The sequence below is a fragment of the Tursiops truncatus genome, chromosome 11 (assembly GCF_011762595.2).
Source record: "Tursiops truncatus isolate mTurTru1 chromosome 11, mTurTru1.mat.Y, whole genome shotgun sequence".
Lineage (NCBI taxonomy): Eukaryota > Metazoa > Chordata > Mammalia > Artiodactyla > Delphinidae > Tursiops > Tursiops truncatus.
Genome location: NC_047044.1, coordinates 31,278,069 through 31,301,324, shown reverse-complemented (window position 1 = coordinate 31,301,324; position 23,256 = coordinate 31,278,069). Strand labels below are relative to the sequence as shown.

Genomic DNA, 23,256 nt, shown 5'->3' with positions numbered 1-23,256 from the left:
AATACAATTAGATGCTGAGCATTCAAACTATGCTGACCAAATTTTTAAAAATTTCTTTTAAAATATGGTTTGGAGTTTTCATTTCAATGACAGTATTGTTAACTTTTGTCAAAAGCTTTCTACGGGCAATTCCCCAATGGCAATTAGGAATGAACTTGTAGCAACATGTGAAGGATTTATCACTTAAGGTGTTTTCTAAAAACTAGGGAATGCATAAAATTCATACCTGAAGGCACCAAAAGAAACTTTCTCTACTTTAAATGTAGACTGTTTGGCAAGTAGCAGCAAAACCCTGAGCAGTGCTTTAATCCGATAATCTAATAGTACACCCAGTTAAAGTGAGGGGGAGAGACAGAGATTTAGATATAGGACAGAATTTAACCTAACTTGTGAGACATCGAAAGAATCATTGTTTTGAATCACAGCTTTTTGGCCATTTAATAAGGAAAAATATTTTCTAGTCAATGGGAAGATATTCTTGAATCCTAGCATGAACCCACACTCACACGCCCCCCAAGACACCTCTCTTTGAAAATAACTCTTTCAAATATGTAAAATAGTTACCTTGTGCATGGCTTATTTTTTCTTATTACACTATATTTTATGTTTTTAAAAATCTGGGCATCTATTTTTTTTCTTCAGTATCTTTACAACACATAGCAGAACCTTGAATATAAAAAACTCTTAATAAATATTTGCTGGGTGAATCAGTGACCAAGGTAAAAAAAAAAAGAGTGTAATGCTTCCAATTTGATACCGGTTTATTGAGCCTGTATTATGAGACAGGGACTGAGCCAGTCACTAGAGAAACAAAGGTGATAAGACACCCTTGAAATGCAGATGCAGGTAAGTAAGTGACACCCACACCCCAGTGATAAATGCTTTGGGAACTCAGAGGAGGAAAAACTTAATCAGTTGACCTTAAGGGAGAGAACTCGTGGCAGAAAGACAATGCCAAGAAAAGCCACAGAGAAAATGTGACTCTGACTGGATTTTAGAGGACAAAAGAAGAGTTTGCAAGAGTTGACAAGGAAGGGACAAGTATTCCAGGAAAAATAAACAGCATAAGCAAAACATTGAGATGTGAAGATATTTTAAAATATGAGAGTTCTTTTAAGAGTTAACATTCATCTATGGCATCTTAAAATTACAAAGGCCCATCTGCACATGGCTAGAAATCTTTCCTACTTATTATGTAACCAGCCATGTATTATATGGAACTGGATTATTATTTTCAATTAATATCTGAAAGCTAAATAGATATTACACTGGACCAAATTATAATTATCATTTACTAAAATTTCTAAGACTACAATGCTACCTACATAGATAATAGTGGCTTCGAAACAAAACTAAAACCCTTTTATTGTTTTACCACTGTAATCTATGTATTTTAGCAGTAATCCTGCTTAATTTTGTTTAAGGCTACTTTGAGCATGGTGGGGTCCCACTCTTCATAGCATCATCTCCCTTGGACCAAAATGAAGACTGAATTGTGTAAATGATTTGTTTGGGGGATTCTTCTTTTTGGACAATCCCAACACATAAAATATCCTCTAATATCCCTTCATGTATGTAAGTATAATTGCTTAAATTCAAGCTTTCTTTTCATACTGTCATTGCTAAGACCTAACCCTCCCTTGAAATATATTTCTCCAAGATCCTCTTCTATGATATGATTTTGGAATCCTCCCTAAGGACCTCTGTGAATGGCCAATCTCACTAATAACCATATTCATATTCTAGGCTCTAAGAAATATAAAGGCATGGGGTGGGGGAGGGGGAACTGGAGGAAGGTTGTCAAAAGGTACAAACTTCCAGTCATAAGATAAATAAGTATTAGGGCGTAATGTACAACATGATCAATATAATTCACAATGCTGTACGTTATGTAAGAAAGTTAAGAGAGTATATCCTAAGAGTTCTCATCACTAGGAAAAACATTTCTATTTCTTTTGGATTTATATAGATTTTGTATCTATATGAGATGGCAGATGTTCTTAATATGGTAATCTTAATATGGTAGTCACTGAATGATGTATGCAAGTCAAATAATTATGCTGTACACCTTAAACTTATACAGTGTATATGTCAATTATATCTCAAAAAGACTAGACGAAAGAAAAGAAATATAAGGGCAGAAATTCTGTTGACTTCTCTTTGCCATGTCTTATGCCTGACACTGAAGAAACTACACAAACATTTGTTCACTCATTCATTCATTCAGCAAATATTTATTAAGTACCTTGTGCTACTGTGTGCCAGGCACTGTTCTAGATGCTGGGGGTATATTAGTTAATGAAAAAAAAAAAAAAAAAGCAAAAATTCCTGCCATCATAAACTTAGCTTTTCGTGAGGGAAGGCAGACCATAAACAATAAACATAATAAATAACCAGATTATATAGGTCAAAGGTGTGCTGTGAAAAAAGAAAAACTAGATCACACGAAAGGGGATCAGGACTATAATGCCTACTCTGCTCTACTAGCAGCATGGTCCTAGGTTCAAGGTGCCAGTCACACTCACAAGGCATCAGAGGCTTCACGCAGCACCAAGTGTACTACTGAACTGATATCTGATGGGGCCACATTGGGAAGGCAATGTTTTATCAAAGATGAGATGGAGCTAAGGGAGTTATCCAAGCAGATGTCTATGGGAGAGTATTATAGACAGAGAAGCTAGTGCAAAGGCCCTAAGGTCTATCTTGTGTTGTTGTTGTTTTCAATTGAATCTTTCAAGATATTTTATTATAAAAGTAATATATTATCATTATCAAACATTTGGAGAAGAAAAAGAACTTAGTTGGAATGTCACTACCCTGACAACTTAGAAAGTATATCTTTTTTCCCCATTATTATAAAATAAATGCATACTCATTGATTTAAGGAATCTGCTTTAAGGAACAGCAAGAATAAACCAGGGGGGCAGTGAAGTTGATGATGTCAGAGAGAATGGAGAGGCCAGATCATGTAGGGTCTTGTATACCCATCTGGACTTTTGACTTTTACTGTGAATGAAAAGGGATTCATTGCAGGATTTTGAGCATAGGAGAGATATGACATATTTAAAACTTTTTTTTAAAGACACTGTTTGGAAGTTTCTTACAAAACGGAACATATTCTTACCATATGATCCAGCAATCATGCTCCTTGGTTCTATCCCAAAGAGCTGGAAATGTGTGTCTATACAAAGACCTGCACACTGATTTTTATAGCAGCTTATTCAAAATTGCCAAAATTTGGAAGCAACCAGGATGTCCTTCAGCAGGTGAATAGTTAAATAAACTGTGGTATATCTGGGGAATGGACTTTTACTCAGCACTAAAAAGAAATGAGCTATGAAGCCATAAAAAGACATAGAGGAAAAAAAATGCATATTACTAACTGAAGAAGCCAGTCTGAAAAGGCTATACACTGTTTTTCTTTTGTTTTTTTGTTTTTGCAGTACGCGGGCCTGTCACTGTTGTGGCCTCTCCCGTTGCGGGAGCACAGGCTCCGGACGCGCAGGCTCAGCGGCCATGGCTCACGGGCCCAGCCGCTTCGTGGCATGTGGGATCTTCCCAGACCGGGGCACGAACCCGTGTCCCCTGCATTGGCAGGCTTACTCTCAACCACTGCACCACCAGGGAAGCCCCCATACACTGTTTTGATTCCAACTACTATGACATTCTATAATAGGCAAAACTATGGAAACAGTAAAAAGATCAGTGGTTGCCAGGGGTTGGAGGGGAAGGGATGAATTCTAAACTCATAGAATGTTCAACACCAAGAGTAAACCCTAGTGTAGACTATGGGCTCTGGGTGATTAAGATGTGTCAGGGTAGGTTCCTCAGTTGCAACAAATGCACCACTCTGGTGGGGATGTTGATAACGGAGGAGGCCATGCATGTGGGGGGGGGGGGCAGGGGACACTGGGGAAATCTCTGTACCTTCCTCTCAATTTTGCTATGAACTGCTCTAAAAATATAAATTATTTCCAAAAAAAGAGAGATCACTTTAATTGCTGTGACTTTAGGCTAACAATAGGTAGAAACAGAGTGACCAATTTGGGGCTATTGCTATAATCCAAGCAAGAAAGTGTCGTAGCAGTGCATTGCCCAGAGGTGGTTAGATTCTGGATGCCTCCTGAAGATTGAGCCGATAGGATTTCCTGACAGTTGGAGAGTGCTTTGAGAGAGAGTCAAAGACAACTCCAAGGATTCTGGTCTGAGCAACTGGAAGGATGGTGTTGCCATCAAATGATATGGGTAAGGCTGAGGGGTAGAGAAGGTTTGGGGGGCAGATCTGGAGTTAAGTTTTGAGTGTGCTCAGTTTGAGACGTGTTTTGAGACATCCTAGTGATGAAACTAGGTCAGGATATTTCAATCTGGATTGAGGAGGGAAGTTTGGGCTGGATATATAAATATGACAGCTTTTGATATATAAATGGAATTTTAAGCAAAAGAGTAGATGAGACCATCAAGGGAGTGAGTACAAACAGAAAAAAGAACAAAGAACTGGGTCCTATGGTGCTCTAACCTTAAGAGGTCTGGCAAAAGATTTAGAACACACAAAGGAGCCCGAGAGAGGAGCCAGAGGAGGAGGAAGAACACAAGTTAAAAAAAAAAGAAAAAAAGTAGAAGTACCTTAAGGAGAAGGTTAAACTATGAAACTACGTCAAATACTCGCAATAGGTCAAGTAAGATGAGGACTGAGAACTGATCATTGGATTTAGCAGCATAGTCACTGGTGACATTAACAAGAGCATTTTTATTGAAGCAGTTTGGGAAAGGCCAGGCAGGAGTGGATTTAATAGAGCATGAGAGGTGAGTGATTAAAACCAGTGCATAGAGAGAGCTCTTTTAAAGAGGTGTGCTTCAAAGGAGAGCAAATAAATAAATGAACAAAGAAATAAGTAAAAACAAAGTGAGACGGGAGTTGGTGAGGAATTAGGTTAGGGGGAGGGGAGAGTCTTATTTATAAGATGGTAAAAATACCAGGATGTCTGTATGCCTATGGGGATGATCCAGTAGGAGGTGCAATTGGCACTGTGGGTCAGAACAGAGAGACATCAGATGTCCTTGAGAAGACAGGAAGGGGTGAGATCCTGTCTCAAGCAGAGGGCCTGGCTTTACATAGACTACATACTGTAGTTCATCAGTACCATCAGGCAGGATGTCTATGCAGATGCTTGTGCTTTCTGAACAATACAGTGAACAACAGCTTCCACTTACTGAACATTTACTATGTACCAAACATTTTGTCTAGCTTACCACAAACAAAATTTAAGTTTCATATATCCTAACTCTGAAGATGAAGAAACTGAGACAGAGAGAGATTCAGTGACTTCTAAGTGGTGAGATCAGGACGAAAACTCAGGTCTGTCCAATTCGAAATCCTGTCCTCTTCACCACCTCATACTGTCACAGCACTTCAAGAAAGCTGTTACGTCACTGATGAGGACTCTGACGCCATCTCTCCAAGACTTTAATCATTTTTCAAATATCACGCATATGGAGATAAGTTTGTTCCCTATTCCAAGCTAAAGCTGAATATTGTGCATTTTTCAGAACTTTTAACTTTATAATTTTTATATATGTTCTTTGATAGTTTAAAAATATATTATCAATACAGACTTCTATAATAATTGCAAAATAATTTCACCAGGGCAGCATTTTTTTTTTGGATCAGTTATACACAAACATCTGTACAGATGATTTTGCTCAATTTATTGGAGTCTATTTGGTTAGGACTAAACTTAAATGTGTTAATACATTCAAATATCCCTGAGAGAATGTAAATTGGTGCAGTCACTATGGAAAACAGTATGGAGGTCCCTCAAAAAACTAAAGATAGAGTTGCCATACAATCCTGCAATCCCACTCTTGGACATATATCAGGAGAAAACCGTAATTCAAAAAGATACACGCACCCCAATGTTCACTGCAGCACTATTTACAATAGCCAAGACATGAAAACAACCTAAATGTCCATCAACAGATGAATGGATAAAGAAGATGTGACACATATATACAATGGAATACTACTCAGCCATAAAATAGAACAATGCCATTTGTAGCAACACAGATAGACGTAGAGATTACCATATTAAGTGAAGTAAGTCAGAGAAAGACAAACACAATACGATATCACTTATATCTGGTATCTAAAATATGACACATGAACTTATCAATGAAACAGAAACAGACTCACAGACATAGAGAACAGACTTGTGGTTGCCAAGGGGGAGGGAGGTGGGGGTGGGATGGAGTGGGAGTTTGGAATTAGCAGATGCAAACTGCTATATATAGAATTGGTAAACAACAAGGTCCTACTGTAGAGCAGAGAATTATATTCAATATCCTGTGATAAACCATAATGGAAAAGAATATGAAAAAGAACGTGTATGTGTGTATGTATATACATATATATATGTATGTATAACTGAATCACTTTGCTGTACACCTGAAATTAACACATTGTAAATCAACTATACTTCAATAAAATAAATTAAAAATAAATTAAAAACCAAATATCCCTGAGAAACTTATATTTCATGAGGCATTTTATTTTAAAGCTATTAAGTAAACTAATATTTTAACTTAGTATATACAGTTGACCCTTGAGCAATGCAGGAGTCATCCGTGTGTAATTTATAGTCAGCCTTCCCTATCCCTGGTTCCTCAGCATCTGGGGATTCAACCAACCTGGGACCATGTAGTACTGCAAGTATTTACTATTGAAAAATATCCACATATAAGTGGACCCATGCAGTTTCAAATGCATGTTGTTCAAGGATCAAGTACTTTGCTACTGATGAGTATTCACCTTTCATAAAATTCAATCATTCACTCAGGCATAACTAAACGTTAGGATGGAGGAGCAGTCAAGGCAGAAATGTACTGAGAATTCTGCACAGCAGTAGTAATACCTCCCTATCAGTATTCTTGGGAGAGTGCCGAAATGAGGAGCTTACTTCTTTAAATGGAAAAGTATTTTTTCCATATTATTCTATGCAGAAATTTTTCTAATATATAGTACACACATTTCCCTGATTTCCTAAACAGTGGCTAGAAATATTAAACTTTGCTTCTCTTTGATGATTCATTTTCATCAAATAAAGGGAAGACTAAATGAAATAAGCCAGACACAGAAAGACAAATATCATATGATCTCACTTATATGTGGAATCCAAAAAAAAAGAAAAGTTGAACTCATAGTAACAAAGAGTAGAACAGAAAGGTGGGTGCCAGAGGCTAGGGAGTAGAGGAAAATGGGGAGATATTGATTAAAGGGTACAAACTTTCAGTTATAAGATGAGTAAGTTCTGAAGACCTAATGTACAGCATTTTGACTACAGCTAATAATACTATATTGTTTACTTGAAATCTCCTAAGAGAGTAGATCTCAAGTGTTTTCACCACACACAGAATAAAGGGTAACGGGATAGTTTGACTGTGGTCATCATTTCACAATGTATCCATATATCAAAACATCCCATTGTGCACCTTAAATATATACAATTTTATTTGTCAGTCACACTTCAATAAAGCTGGGGGGAAAAAGCATTTTGGTTATGTAGTTGTGACTGCCCACCTCCAAGGAGCTCCAAATTACTGTACTTGTTTGAATGACTGTTCTTACAATTTTATTTTCATTTTTGTTGGTTTGTTTCTTAGTTTACCTATTTCTCCCATACTGTCAGGTCATTATTTGCAACATATTTTTACTGTTAACATGCCCATCTCTAGCCTCCTGTAGTCCCGGAGGCAAACATAACACATGGCCCATGGGTGGTGCTTATAGTAGGCAGAATAATAGCAAAAAGACGGCCACGTCTTAATTTTCTTGGAATTTGTGACTATATTGACTTATATGGCAAAATGGACTTTGCAGATGTGATGAAGCGAAGGACCTTGACATGGAGAGATTATCCTGGATTCTCTGAGTCCCATCTAATCACACAGGTCCTTACAAACTGAGAACGTTTCCAGCTCTGGTCAGAGAGATGCAGTGATGGGAGAAGGGTCAGAAAGATGTGACACGATAAGGACCTGACTTGCCATTGCTGGCACTGAAGATGGAGGAAAGAGCCCAGGAGTCAAGAAATGCAAGTGCCTTCTAGAAGCTGAAATAAGCAAGGAAACAATCTCCCTTAGAGCCTTCAGGAAGGCACAGTGTCATCGACACCTTGCTTTTAGCCCAGTAAGCCCCATTTTGGACTTCTGAATCTCCAAAACTATAATATCATAAATCTGTATTGTTTTAGGCCACTAAATTGGTGGTGATTTATTCCAACAGCAATAGAAAAATAAATCAGAGCTCAATAAACTTACTCTCTGGGTGAATTACTGAATGAATGGAGCAGTGTGCGATGTTCAAGCTCTTCCTGGTAAGGAAAACACACTGCCCCGCCAGTGTTCTGGGCCCCCAACGCCTACTTTAAGCAAAGTAGCTCAGTTTTTTTCTGTTCTATTTTTTCATGCTTCTGGGTAAAATTTTGTTCAAACAAAGGTTTCCAAGGGCAAAAAAGAAAAGAAGTTCACGCTTATGAAAACCGGTAGTGTGATGGCAGGGTATAGAAGATGGATCCAGAAAACCTCTGAGCCCCACCATGTGACCTCAAACAAGCCAGTGAATCCTTCTGAGTATCTGTTTATCAGTCTCTAAAATGAGAATCGTTTTTGCCTTACCCGTTCATGGAGTGGTGGTGAGAATCTTTTCAAACCACAGGTGTTGTGCAATTATTTGCTGTGTGGATTATAGGTTTTGGATTGTCTAGGAAATCAGGAAAACAAGTGCTTAAAAACCATACAAACAAGAGTCCGGGAAAGGACTTTATAGAATCAATCTTGCATGAACAAAGAGTCTGACCTTTAGTACACGGTATGTTGATGCTGATTTGGGGGTCAGATGCATTTTTCAATTTATTTCTTAGTTCTCAACTGTGTTGAGAGTAGCTTCGGTTAATGGACAATTGACTTCCAATGGAGTTTTCTCTCTCTTCCTCTTTCTCTTAACTTCTGGAGACTCCAACAAGGGTATTCGGGTGCCTGAACGTGTGGGGAGGTGCGCACACACACACCCTATTAGACAGAAAGCTGAAGCAAAATGTCCCTGCGTTTGTGACTTCTGCTCTAAAATGGATTGTTTCCATTTGGGTAATCATCTCTTGCTGTTTTTACTGTAACACTCTCTGCTTCTGCATATGACATTTTTCTTTGGCTACTTTGTTTTTAGCATCGTACAACTCTTCTCTCTAGGTCACGCTTGTTGTGTGATAACCTCTCATTTCACGATAACCTCTCACTGCACAGTCACATTAAACTAATCTTATTGTCGGCAGTTCTAGATTTTTTTTAATTTAGAGGCATGCGTCAAAAGTGTCCCCTACGTACTCTGCACAAGACACAAAATTCCAATAACCCTTTCTTTGCTAAAAGTCGCCTTCAATTTATTTACATGATGAAAAAACTAATGAGAAATCCTTATGCACTGTTAGAACTAAAATATGCAGTAGAAACAGTCGTGGTGGAGGGAAGTAATAGTGACTAAAATACACACTCAATTGTGAATGACAGATATAGCAAGCAGGTCTCTTTCTGGGAGCAGGTTTTAACAGTGGCAGATGGTACTGAAAAGGAACTTTAAAAGGGAAAATTTACAGGAAGACAAGGTTGGAGACTCTGAAGGCAAAGGTCTTACTTAAATCTCATTTTTGTTGAGAACCAATCTCAAAAGACCCCAGTGGAATATTCACCCATTCATCAATTCTTCCTGAGCATAACAGCCTTCCGTACAATCAAATGCCACATTCCAGAGAAAGGAACTGCAAAGCCCCCCTAAAGCAAACTATTTACTTGATCTGAACATGTGTTATTACACAGAAGTCAGGTTGCAGACTCCTTTCCTTTAGTAGAAACTAACATGCATGCAGCCCAAGAACATCAGGGCAACATATGCTGTTCAGGAAACCAGAAGATTCCAATCTTCTAACTTGGGGGAAAAAAACAAACTTTTCTATGACCATGAGAAGTGGTTTTAAAATATCCATTGCCAGGATCCACGTTACAGACTTTTCAAAGTCGAAAAGGTAAGTGGGGCATCTGTGTAGCTCGTTTTCTTTATGCAGAGAACTATAAAATAGTATTAGGACTGCCCCGAACAAAACAGCAGCTGCTGCCAGAAACAACATTCATCTCTTCTTTAATCTCGCCTGCCAGCTAGCCAGGCAGGCAGTTCCCTTGCAGCCCAAATGTGCTTTGGAAGAGAGCCAATTGGCTCAGCTACCCAGAGCCAGGAAAGCAAGTTACCAAGATACAGGTATAGGAATTAGTCCTGAGTTCAGATTTTCTGCGGTCATAGGAACAATACCCTCCCCAAATAATCTTAACCTAAAGCAACAACAGACTGTCGGTCAGTGAATAACGGTTTAATTCTACATGACTTCTTCCTTAAGATTTTTTATTGCTCAACAAGATTTTACCATTTAACATTATGAAGGAAACACCTAAGCAACCTACACTGACTCAAATTCTTCTCTACTGATTGTCCAGTAATCTCGAAGGGTCAAAGGAAACCGCAGATTGGTCATTTTAGTGCTATGAGGAAAGGAGACATTAACAGGCCAGTTAAGTGAAACTCAAACAAGCTGAAGTCCAAGTTGGTCCACTAAAATCCTGTAAAGTTACTCACTCTTCTGCCTCTCTCAATGCAGATCTTTTTGTGAAGTAGAATATTTGGTAATATGGGTAAGTATGCTCTTATAACAAAATCTGAACATCCTAGAAGTGAATTGCTTAATAGAAAAAGGCAGACAATGGCTTTAAGGTAAAAGGAGAACTTAAGGATTTCAAGGTATTCAATCTATAGGAAGAAATGGGGAGACAGAGAGAATCACCCTGTGACAGTTCATCCTTACTCTATATTTAAATGCTACTTAAAGGGAGAAATGACTCACATATATTGACTCCTACTAAGGGCCACACATAGCAGTTTGCAGACATTATTTCGTATGATCTTCCCATCAACAAGGTAGGTTATTTTTACCCCATTTTGTAGGCGAGTAACACATGATTCAATGAGACTAAGTAACTTGTTTATGGCTACTCTGCTAGTAAATCCCTGGACCAAGTTTATTCTTTTAATTTTATTTTATTGAAGTATAGTTGATTTACAGTGTTTTAGGTGTGCAGCAAAGTAATTCAGTTGAATATATATATTCTTTTCCATTCTTAAGTTCTTACAAGATATTCAATAGAGTTCCCTGTGCTATACAGTAGGTCCTTGTAGTTTATCTATTTTATATATAGTAATGTGCATCTGTTAATCCCAAATTCCTAAGTTATCCCTTCCTCCCTTTCCCCTTTGGTAACCATAAGTTTGTTTTCTATGTCTGTGAGTCTATTTCTGTTTTGTAAATAAGTTCCCTTGTCACTTTTTTTTTTTTTTTTTAAGATTCCACATATCAGTGATCTCATATGATATTTGTCTTTCTCTGTCTGACTTACTTCACTTAGTATGATAATCTTTAGGTCCATCCATGTTGCTGCAAATGGCATTATTTCTTTTTTTTTATGGCTGAGTGACATTGCATTGTGTATATGTATCACATCTTCTTTATCTATTCATCTGTTGATGGACATTTAGGTTGTTTCCTTGTCTGGGCTCTTGTAAATAGTGCTATAATGAACATTGGGGTGCATGTATCTTTTTGAATTACAGTTTTTTCTGGATATATGCCGAGGAGTGGGATTGCAGGATCACATGGCAACTCTATCTTTGGTTTTTTAAGGAACCTACATACTGTTCTCCATAGTGGCTGTACCAATTTACATTCCCACCAAGAGTGTAGGAGGGTTCCCTTTTCTCCACACCCTCTCCAGCATTTATTATTTGTTGACTTTTTGATGATGGCCATTCTGACTGGTGTGAGGTGATACCTCATTGTAGTTTTGATTTGCATTTCTCTAATGATTAACGATGTGGAGCATCTTTTCATGTGCCCATTGGCCATCTGTATGCCTGGACCAAGTTTAAATCAAGACTAGAAAGAAAAACACTGGGCCAATCAGATAATAAAACTGACTTCATTTATATCTAATGAACAGTTAAGTTTCATTTACAATGCCTATGCTGTGGACAGCATATAGGTCTCTTTAACTGCATCAGTTTCTAATTGAAACAACCATGTCAAATTATGACTGGGCTGGATAAACAAGTAGTGCATGTAAATCAGGTTATACTTGCGGTAGCTTAAAAAAAATTGCATAGCTAGAGGGAGAGGAGAGCTCAAAAAAAGTGGTAAGTTGTTCTTTCTGGTAAAAACAAAATTGAGTGCTTTCAGACTTCTAAGAAGAGCTATTTATGCTAATTATTCATTCAACAGACACATATGGAGTACCTGATAATTACAGAAGGTAAAGATACAGAAGATATGGTCATGGCCTCAGGAAGCCCAAGCTCTTGGCGAACACAGCAGGTAGAGTATCTAAGAAGGGAAAGGCCCAGGGGGACAGCTAAACCTGACTTTGGGGTGGGGGAGGGAGACTGAGGGAGGGGCTCAGAGATAGCTTCTGGGAGGAGACATCTTTTCCAAAGGTGAGTGGAAGGTAGCCAGGTCAACGGGAGCTGGGGCAAAGACCCCTGACAGAGAAAGTAAAGAAGCAGGTGCCCACAGAAGTGAGGGAAGGAGACAAAAATGAAAAATTAGTTTCAAGGAATAAGCAACAATAGATGAGGCTAAAAAGATATGCAGAGGTCCTCCCAATTTTGCTAATTGATTTGGATTTTATCTTAAAGGCACTGGGGAGCTCCTGGCAGACTTTAAGTAAAGGAGTATCAAGATCTGATTTATTTTTGAAAAGTTTATCAGTCATCAGAATGAAGGATACATGGGGTGGAGGGGGGCAGCCAAAAAGCCTGGGGGCAGGAGGTCACTTAGGAGGTCAGTGAAGTTATCCAGAGGCCACAGGAGGAGGGCCTTAACTAGCAAATGGCAGTGGGAATGGAGAGAGACAAGTTTAAGAGGATGTAGAAGTAAAAAGGAAGAACTTGGGTGACTGACAGAAAGCGTGTAGGGTATCGGCGGGGGGGAATCACCAATGACTTCCGTGCTCCAGTTTGGGTGACTGAGGCAGAAGTGGTGCTATTCCCTAAGCCAGGATATGCAGCAGAAGTGACAGCTGGGGATTGGAAGTTATCACCCAAAACGCTGGAGAATACCATTATATAAGAAGAAGAAAGAATTATCTGCATAGGAGACAAGAGAATGAGAAGCCAAATATATGAGAGGCAAATCAGTTGATTTGGGGGTACTGTGGCCAATAGGAAAATAAAGTACCAAAGGGAGAGTATAATCAATAAAATAAGCACTAAAAAGATGTCAACCTGTTGGTTGTTGAAGAGGACGTAATGGAGCTGACCTTGATGAGGACAGTTTCCATGGAGTGAGACCATGGAGGATGAACCATAGGGGTCAGTGAGAGTGAGAGAATTTCAAGGGCATACTACAACAGAGTGGTAATGTCTGGAAGGGCTAGAAAGTTCAGTTCAGTCTTGGTAGATAAGAAGAGACATCTCTGAAAGAATGGGGCTAAAATGATAAACCAAGCCTTCTTCCTCCTTAAATAGCCTGTGCATGGGGGAACTCACCTGTGGTTAAGGAGAACCAGGTTAGCTCAGAGACTTTGCCCCTGTGTGAAGATACCTACAAAGGACTTCTACCTCAGGCTAGAATCTAGGGTCTAGGTATACAAGTTTTATTATTTTTAATAGAGACTTACGTGAGAAAATAAGTATTTGTGCCAGCAGTATAGATTTCATCAGAAACAATGGTAATAGATAGGTCATTAGCTAGTCATAAATATAGGTCTTCAGCAGTTTTATAAATGCAGAGGGAAAGGACGTATTTTACAGAGATGATAGTTGATGACTAATTCTAATCAATATTATGAGGAAGACGACATGTAACAAACCAAAATGGTCTAGAAAACTGGTGGGTGCAAGTTCACCATTGAACCTAGATTTACATATCTGTTGCTAATTCTTTTTGCTATAAGTGTTTATTTTCAAAAACAATAAGAGCAACAGGCCCTCAAAATTGGCAAGTACAGGAATATCACAATAAGAAAAAAATGACAGTTCTGAAATCCACATACCCAAATTCAGCACTTCATGGGCACTGATTCTTTGGGGATGGCATTGTTCACTATTATGTCAATTAGTTGCTCTTAAAATTGAACCGCGATGACATGCAATCCAAGGGTTGTAGCTTTCCAAAAACAGCTACAAAAACCTAAATCACAATTTGTATTCTTCCAACTATGTGACTCATTTCTGAAATTGTGATTCCCTGTAAATCAAAAGTTCTGCAAAATCTGTACAATCTTTTGAACTCCAAACAACTGAGAGATGGAAAATGAGTGTGGGCTCCACTTGCTATCTGATTCCATGCACTGAATTTGGAGTGAATGCCTAAACTTCCTAGAACTTCTTGTGTTTTTTTCCCCTATGGCTGTAATTAAATGTGCTCAGATGTTTTGTCAGATCAGCTACTGGGAGTCTGACAAGTTTGGTCTCACAGGCCCTTTTAATTTTTAAGAAGACTCAATTTGAGGAAGCAGCTCAGGAAATCCCCAACAAAATTTTTTTTTTGTTTCCCACCTGGGTTTTTGGACGACAAATAAACTAAATCTTTATACTCTGCTGGAAGTGTTCCAAGTAGCATCAAAACGAGGGGGTCAAAGGCCTGAGCTCAAAGAACACTCACAATCTTGATCATTTTCTCCATCACATCAGAGGACAAGCCAGATTTGCAAAGGTCACTGTATGAGTTTCCCTGATTATGCGATGTGTGCTGGACATACCAAGTACCTCTGGTTGAATTGAAAAAAACTGCTGAGGGGCTTCCCTGGTGGCGCAGTGGTTGAGAGTCCGCCTGCCGATGCAGGGGACGCGGGTTCGTGCCCGGTCCGGGAGGATCCCACATGCCGCGGAGCGGCTGGGCCCGTGAGCCATGGCCGCTGAGCCTGCGCGTCTGGAGCTTGTGCTCCGCAACGGGAGGGGCCACAGCAGTGAGAGGCCCGCGTACCGCAAAAAAAACAACAACAACAACAAAAAAAAAACTGCTGAAATGTACCCCTTCATGGAAGGTGCTCCAACTGAAACAAGGGGAGTTGCTGTCTTATGTTTAGATCAAAGTGTAATCATCTGCGGGTATTTATTTAGAATGCAGATCCCTGGGCATCATGTGGAATCCAAAATTCTGAGGGTCCATCTTAGGAATGTGTTTCTTTTTTTTTTTTTTTTTTTTTTTTTTTTGCGGTACGCAGGCCTCTCACTGTTGTGGCCTCTTCCATTGGGGAGCACAGGCTCTGGACGCGCAGGCTCAGCGGCCATGGCTCACGGGCCCAGCCGCTCTGCGGCATGTGGGATCTTCCCAGACCGGGGCACGAACCCGTGTCCCCTGCATCGGCAGGTGGACTCTCAACCACTGCGCCACCAGGGAAGCCCAGGAATGTGTACTTTTAACAAGATTCTTAGGTACTCTCTGAAGTCTTAGACATACTATTTTAGGCTGTACTAGCTCATGGGTGCTATATCATTAGAGAAAATAAAAATGTCTGAAAAGGTAAATGAGGTTGCATTTGGTTCAAGGGCTACATATTAGATACTCCTGATTCAGAGGAACTTGGAAAAAGAAAAGTTAAGTAGTGAGTGTAGAGGATACTGTGAGTTGACTCAATTCCCATTCCCGCTCTCTGAGCATATTCTTCTATACTGTAGTGGCTGCAAAATTAAAATCTCCATATCTTGGACTCCATTGCAGTTAGCTAAAGATGCAGGTACTTGGGTTTCAGCAGTTAGGCACAACTCTGCAAGATTCGATATGGAAAGAAAGTCCTGGAGAAGAGAAGCTGGATGGATGCCGGGCAGGCATTTTGCTGGGTGGTAGTGAGGCAGCAAGACCCTGCCGTCAGCAGCAGTCCTGGTTGTACAGCACTTGCTGTTATGTAGCTGCTTTACAGATGGCCTTGGACTTAACCGTGTTCTGGGTGATGGGAGTGTTCTGAAATCTCAACCTGTTCTTCTAGCCCTTCCAGTGGTTTTATAACCCATCAAATAAACTTCAATATATCCCTTTATGTTTAAACTAGCTAGAGTAGATTATATTGTCTGCAACTAAACTCTAAGCACTAGGAGAGAAAAATCCAAGTTACTGAGCATTTATTTCTCATAAAGGTCAGTCTAAACTTTCCTTAGGAATTTTCCATTAGTATTTCAAAATTCAAATTGTAAAATAACAATCATTTAAATTTTATCTTTAAAAGGCACTTTAAAAAAATTATTTATTTATGGCTGCATTGGGTCTTTGTTGCTGCGCATGGGCTTTCTCTAGTTGAGGCGAGCAGGGGCTACTCTTCATTGTGGTACGTGGGCTTCTCATTGGGGTGGCTTCTCTTGTTGTGGAGCATGGGCTCTAGGTGCGTGGGCTTCAGTAGCTGTGGCTCGTGGGCTCTAGAGGGCAGGCTCAGTAGTTGTGGCGCACGGGCTTAGTTGCACTGCGGCCTGTGGGATCTCCCTGGACCAGGGCTCAAACCCATGTCCCCTGCATTAGCTGGTGGATTCTTAACCACTGCGCCACTGGGGAAGTCCTAAAAAGGCAGTTTTTGATTGGCAATCCATGAGAATGTTAATGCAATTCTACCACCTGAAGCCCAGCAATAATGTACCTTTGACATGTCCAAAACATGTTCCTCTGGTAATTCTACCACCTGAAGCCCAGCAAAGCGTCTGCCTTTGACGTGCTCAGGACATGTTCCTCTGATAACAGTACACTTCAACTGCAGGTTCATTGCTTATGAAAGAGATGAGATGATGTTTAGAAAAGAAGAACATCAGCAAAGTAAGATGTAGATTCAAATCCTGATTCTGTCGCTTACATGCTGCAACCTTCAACAAATTATGGAACCTCTCTGAGCCTCGGTTTTCTCATGGTGATAACATTTTTTGGATTTTTGAAAAGATTAATAAATAAGACAATGTTATAGTAGACCATGACATGACTGTTAATGCTATACTGGTATATCTTGGAGATACTGAGGGTTCAGTTCTAGACCACCGCAATAAAGAGAATATTGCAATAAAGCAAGCAAGTCACACTAATTTTTTGGTTTCCCACTGCGTATAAAAGTTGTATTTACACTATGCCATCATCTATTAAGTGTGCAATAGCATTACAACTCAAACAATGTACATATCTTAATTAGAAAATACTTTACTGTTAAAAAATGCTGACCATCATCTGAGCTTCAGCAAGTCATAGTAGTCACATCAAACATCACTGATCACAAATCACCATATTATAATAATGAAAAAGTTTGAAATACTGTGAAAATTTGTGATACGGAGACACAAAGTGAGCAAATGCTGTTGGAAAAGTGGTGCTGATAGACTTGGTCCAGGCAGGGTTGCCACAAACCTTCAATTTGTTAAAAAAAACACAAAAAACCTGTAATATCTGGGAAGCGCAATAAAACAAGGTAGGCCTGTAGTTATTATTTTATCACGACTACTAATTTTTTAAATGTTGACTTTTAAATTAAAAGCTATGCTAACAGTGGATGTCACAATCCCATTTATGTTCTGCTTCCCCCATAGATTAAAGATCAGCACAGCAAGGTGATAAAAAGAGGTTGTGAAACTGACCCTTGGGCTTGGATTTGGGATCAGCTCTCCCAAAGCGGGCAGGCTCATCTCTACCTGGAGCAAAAGTGAGACTGAATTGTTTGGGCAATGGGTGAATGTTAACCTGAATAGTAGAGTTTCAAAAGTCAACTTTAGCTTCAGTAATAATCCAAGATGGCTTAAGAAAACAAAGTGTGTTTACTCAAGCACAGAGAACGGTATAGAGTGGGGGGCTGGGAGGCGGTGATTCTAGAATCAGGCTGCCCTAGCTTTAATCTCTACTCTGCCACTGACTAACCTTGTGGCCTTTGGAAAGTTATTCATCTTTCTGTGCTTCAGCTTCCTCACCTGTATTATGGGCCTAATAATAGAACTTACTTCACAAACTTCGCACAAAGTTATATAGACACTTGGTATATAGCATCTGACAGCCAGTTCACCCTCATAAATGTCCATGATGGTTATTATCACTGCTGTCTTTTCAACCACACCTAGAACAAGCATCCCCAGTAATGTCATTTCCAAAATTGAAGCCTGGTGGTTCAAGCCACAACTCTGAGCACCATCCTTGATCCTTCCCATTTCCCTAGTTCCATATCCACTCTGTCAAGTGCTATTAGTTCTACCAGCAAAATAAATCCTGAAACATTCACTTCCCTCCGTCTCATCTTGTACCACTACAGCTTGTGCCGAGCTTCCCTACTCCTGCCTGCAAGACTGCAAGGACCCCCTAAATAGCCTTCTTTGCTTCCATGCTTGCTACCCACAAGACTGTGGTCTTCAGGGAATGCAAAACATCACCACCTGCTTGCAGACTCTGAATGCTTTTCCATTACATTTACGATAAAATACAAACTCCTGCTCAAGGTATACAAGGCCCTATTTAACGTAGACTTGCCCACCTCCATGCTCATTCTCACCATGCCCTCTTCCCACACCATACTCCAGCTACACTGGCCTCCTTTCTGTTCCTGAAACACCGGGAATGTATTCCTGCCTTAAGCCCTTTGCACTTAGTTACAAGCTTTCTCCCTCCTGGGCTCTGAAAGAGGCAAGTTGTTCTGATCCTTCAGGCTTCAGTTCAGCTATCACCTTCTAGGAAAAGCCTTCTCAGGTGACCTGCCTTAAGCAGCTCCAGCACTCTCAGATCAGTTTTATTTCCACCGAAGCACTTTTCATCAGAAATAAGAAACTGATGATAACCCAATTCGTTTACTCTCACCTGTTCCTTCTGACAAGTGTGCAAATGGGGTGAGGACGAGAATTACACTATTCTTGTTCACCATTCTTATCTCTAGCACCTTGAATTGCTCAAATACTCCTACCATCAAATTCTCTTTCATATAGTACGGACCATTGTGGTAGCACTCTCTAAACTGTCTGAATAGAGAATAAATTCAGGTGTGTTAAATGGGGCACAAATGAAGTCAGGACAGTGTGATTCACTCCTTAGCAGATGGTGGCCCTATCACACAACGGAATTGCAACATCATCCACCAGTTGTGCTTGTTACCTGTCTCCTGCTCGCGTTTGAGTCCCATAAGGCAAGTACTTTCTGTCCCTCACTGTTTCGTCCAAAGTGGGTAGAGCAGTGCTGAGTACAGACAAGCCTTTCATAAATATTTGTTGAATGAATGAATGAAGGATAAACAGAAGAGTTTTGCTCATCCACTAGGCATAAACGATTATCCTCCTTCCTACTCTTGGGTCCAACAACTACTAAACCTTAATGATAACAAGGGTGAGTAATGTTGCAACATTCTCTTAATTATCCAAAATGTGACATTAGATAAATGCTTCTCAGTTTGAACTTTTAAACTTTTTCTTTGCACCTTTAAATACTTCTCTAGCCCCAGGAAAATGGAAAATTAGGATATAAAACCAGGGATAGACTGTAAGCCCCGTGAAGAGCAGGAATAATGTGTTTTGCTCACTGCTGTAGCTTTAGCCTCTAGCACAGTGCTCTGATTGTAGTAAATGCTCAATAAACTGTATATTTTTAAATAAATTATTTTTCATGAACAACCAGTGGAAAATGCCTTCACTGGCAGATGTGGCCAAAATGTGATAATGACCCAAAGCGCAGACCCACCTATAAAATCCCCAGATTCCCTTTCTAAAGGAACTAGATGAGTATCACGTGTAGCTACTTTGCTTTACTGACTCAACGGGGGCAAAACAAAACAAAACAGAAAAACAAAAAAAAACCCCACAGACCTGGAATGCAGACACTTTCCTACAGTAAGTTCAGTGGAAGTCTCTGAGAGGTCTACAATTCTGCACTTCATTTAGAATTCAATATAAGATGCATCTATAAATTTCTTCCTCTCTCCCAATGAGCTGCAATCCATCAAAATTTCTAAAGCAGCCATGTATAAGAAATTATTCATGGTGATTCTGCACTGGGAAACACATGCAAGGAATATGATTTCACTTGGGAGCAGGCGTGTTCAAAAGTGATGACATAGGTTAAGCTTTTAAATGCTAATCTTATCTCTTCTCAAAGCACTGGATGACTTATCTGTCATCCCTACCAGAGAAGGCAAAAGAAAAAAAAAAAGCTCACACTCACAGAACTAAATTATTCTTTTTTACGTCATCCAGACCCATTCCTAGCTTGACTAAAGAATAAAATCAACTACCTTTTCTTCAGAGTAACACAGGCATAATATCACTGTTCCCCTCTGACAAGACTTGTTTGCAAGAAACAGAAAGTTGCATGCCAGACTACTCAGGAGTGGACTCAAATGACACTCCCCTTCACCACCCCCCTCCAAAATAGGCTTTATTATTGCATTTTCATGCTAATAAGCATGATTAAGTGGCAACTCTTTTATTCCGATTTTTCACCATGACATCATGGAGTTGTGCTGAGCAATCTCCGTAATGTCACTATGTAGGAAGAGACTCCGAATTCAGCAGAGAAGGAAGATGTAGGACAGAAATCAAAAAGAAGACTTTTTACAACGTATCAGGATGTGAGCAGTGGCATCACACAGTTTATTATTACTATTTTTTAAAAGGTTCTGAGTTAACAATCTTCAAAGTAAATGTCAACTATTTTGTGTTATGAAATTCTTCCTCCAAGACAACCTGGGAAGATTATCAATTAAGCTTTCTTGTTTAATAAAACAAAAGAAGAATATGGAAAATGTACTTTAAACCCTGCTCAAGTCCTAACTCTAAATAATGCTAGGGGAAAATAAAAAGGAACTTTCTCCTTGGGTCAGGAAAGAAGATGAGTGAGTATCCATTGCAAGATTATCCTTTGGGCTTTTTTCAAAGCAGCTGCTTTGCTGCGGAATCAAAAGTGGCTGGAGGAATATATGTAAACAGGAAGACTGCTTGGAAGGCAAAGAGATTCTCTCAACATATAGGAGAGAATGGGAATCTCAGGAAATGAAGACAGGGCCGTGTATCCAGCTAAATGAAATTTAAAAGATATGCTTCAGCTGCTGTATGATTCAAGTGCCAAAGCTGCACAAGCCATTTTGCACATCCACTTCATTGTTTAATTTTTGTGTGTCATCTCCTCTTCTCATTTATGGTCCTTTTTGGAAACTTTGTTTGTAAATTGAGACAGGAGGTAGATTCTGCTCCTTGTTATGTAATTATTATCCAAAACTAGAAAAAGTTTTATGGCTTTCAGAAATGATAACCTTTCAGTTTACACAAAAAACCAAGCAGCTTACCTGATTTAAAAGAACAGAAAAAGAGAAAAGGTAAAACAGGCCATGCTGTAAGGTTGCATAACTTTACCAACTTCAGAACTTTTGAAAACTTGGCGTCAAAACATTGGGTTGCCCAAAAAGTTCATTTGGGTTTTTCGGTAAGATGTTATGAAAAAACCCAAACGAACTTTTTGGCCAACCCAATAGTTTTGTGAATTTTTTAAAGTACACAAATGTAAAAACGGTTAACTTTAGAGCACTGAATTGTAAAGCAGTTGTATCATTGCCTTGGGTCACTAAGATGGTGGCTTCTAATCACAGATGAAATTTGAAAACATCACTTATTAAATCCTTCTCCAACTTTCTTCCTCCACACTTAAATATGTCTTTGATCTTGAGTAATGAAACATCGTTTTTGCTAAATTCCTTAACTACATCAGTCTTAAATCCACAAATATCATTTAAAATGAACCATCTAAAATTCTCATATTGTCTATTGCCTCATATTTATTTCATCAATTTCTTGCTAGAGATTATACACATCAGAGTCTAAAACTACACAACATCCTTTCCTTGTCTATTGCACTGGCTAACCATTAACCAACACAAACTGTGGAAAGAAAATACGAAAGGAAGCTTTTTGAATGTGGGTGAGCTGGGAAGAAGAATTCATTTACTTTATTTATAACAGTCTTATTCATTATTATGTATCAAGAAAAACATCTTACCTAGGCAAAAAGAGAAGATGTCAGCAATACTAATACTAAGCAAACAGACTGGGTTTAAGACTAACTAGTTGTAAGATGCTGAGCGACTTGCACAACCTTCCTAAGCCCACATTCCTCTTCTGTAAATGGAAGGATATAACCACCCTCACAGGTGGAGAGAATCAGGGGAGATGAACGTATGTAACACACTTAGCTCAGGACCTGGCACATGGAATAAGCATCACAATCAGCATTTTCTTCATCATCAGCAGCTGATTAGGTACTAAAATCCTTTCTGGCTCTTATACCCTCTATAATCTTGAATTAGCAAGCACCATCTGGCACCTGCTATTCAACCTATTGTGTTATTTCCTTAAAAATGGCCAGCAACTTGCCCCCCACCTTCCTCTTTTATTAATCCACGGTCTCTACCCTCTTCTACAACCCCAAGTGGCCCACTTCTCTCTCCAAACAGAATTATGTTTGAACAACATATGTTTGTGCCAGGTGGTACTGAGTACAGTTATATGCGTTTCCTATGTATGACATCAATGCGTGATAGTAATGTTCCTCCTACCTTCCAAATAACCCTCCTTGGTGCCAACCCATGTGTCAATTGAGGTCAGCAGGCATAAAACCGATAAGTACTCAGATCCATGCTTAGAATGCTATAGTCAAAGATTCAGTCAAAGATATATCTCACGTGATTCATTAACTCATAGTTGGGTTCCAAAAACCTTTACTAAGATTTTGGTGTTGCACCACTAGCTGGGGATACCAGCATGAGGCAATTTAGCCAGGTAGACAGGTAAGTAAGAATATAATTTCATTATATTGTTTTCAATATATGATTTTGTTTGTTTGTTTGTTTGTTTGTTTTGCGGTACGCGGGCCTCTCACTGTTGTGGCCTCTCCTGTTGCGGAGCACAGGCTCCGGACGCGCAGGCTCAGCGGCCACGGCTCATGGGCCCAGCCACTCCGTGGCATGTGGGATCTTCCCAGAACGGGGCACGAACCCGTGTCCCCTGCATCGGCAGGCGGACTCTCAACCACTGCGCCACCAGGGAAGCCCTATATGATTTTTTTTTTAATGCTATAGAAGCGCGGGGTAAGATCACTAAACACAAGGAAAGCGGGGGCAGGGAGGAAGGGCAAACAGCCTTCAGGGAGGACTTCCAAGAGGAGGAACCATCTCAGCTAGACCAGCTGGAGG

General features: G+C 39.6%; 1 protein-coding gene across 3 annotated transcripts in view; it reads right to left on the bottom strand.

Annotated features, from left to right (window-relative positions):
• The window catches only part of KITLG (KIT ligand), an 88,686-nt gene that overhangs the window by 51,156 nt on the left and 14,274 nt on the right, over positions 1 to 23,256 (bottom strand). The gene's annotated exons all lie outside the window — the stretch shown is intronic.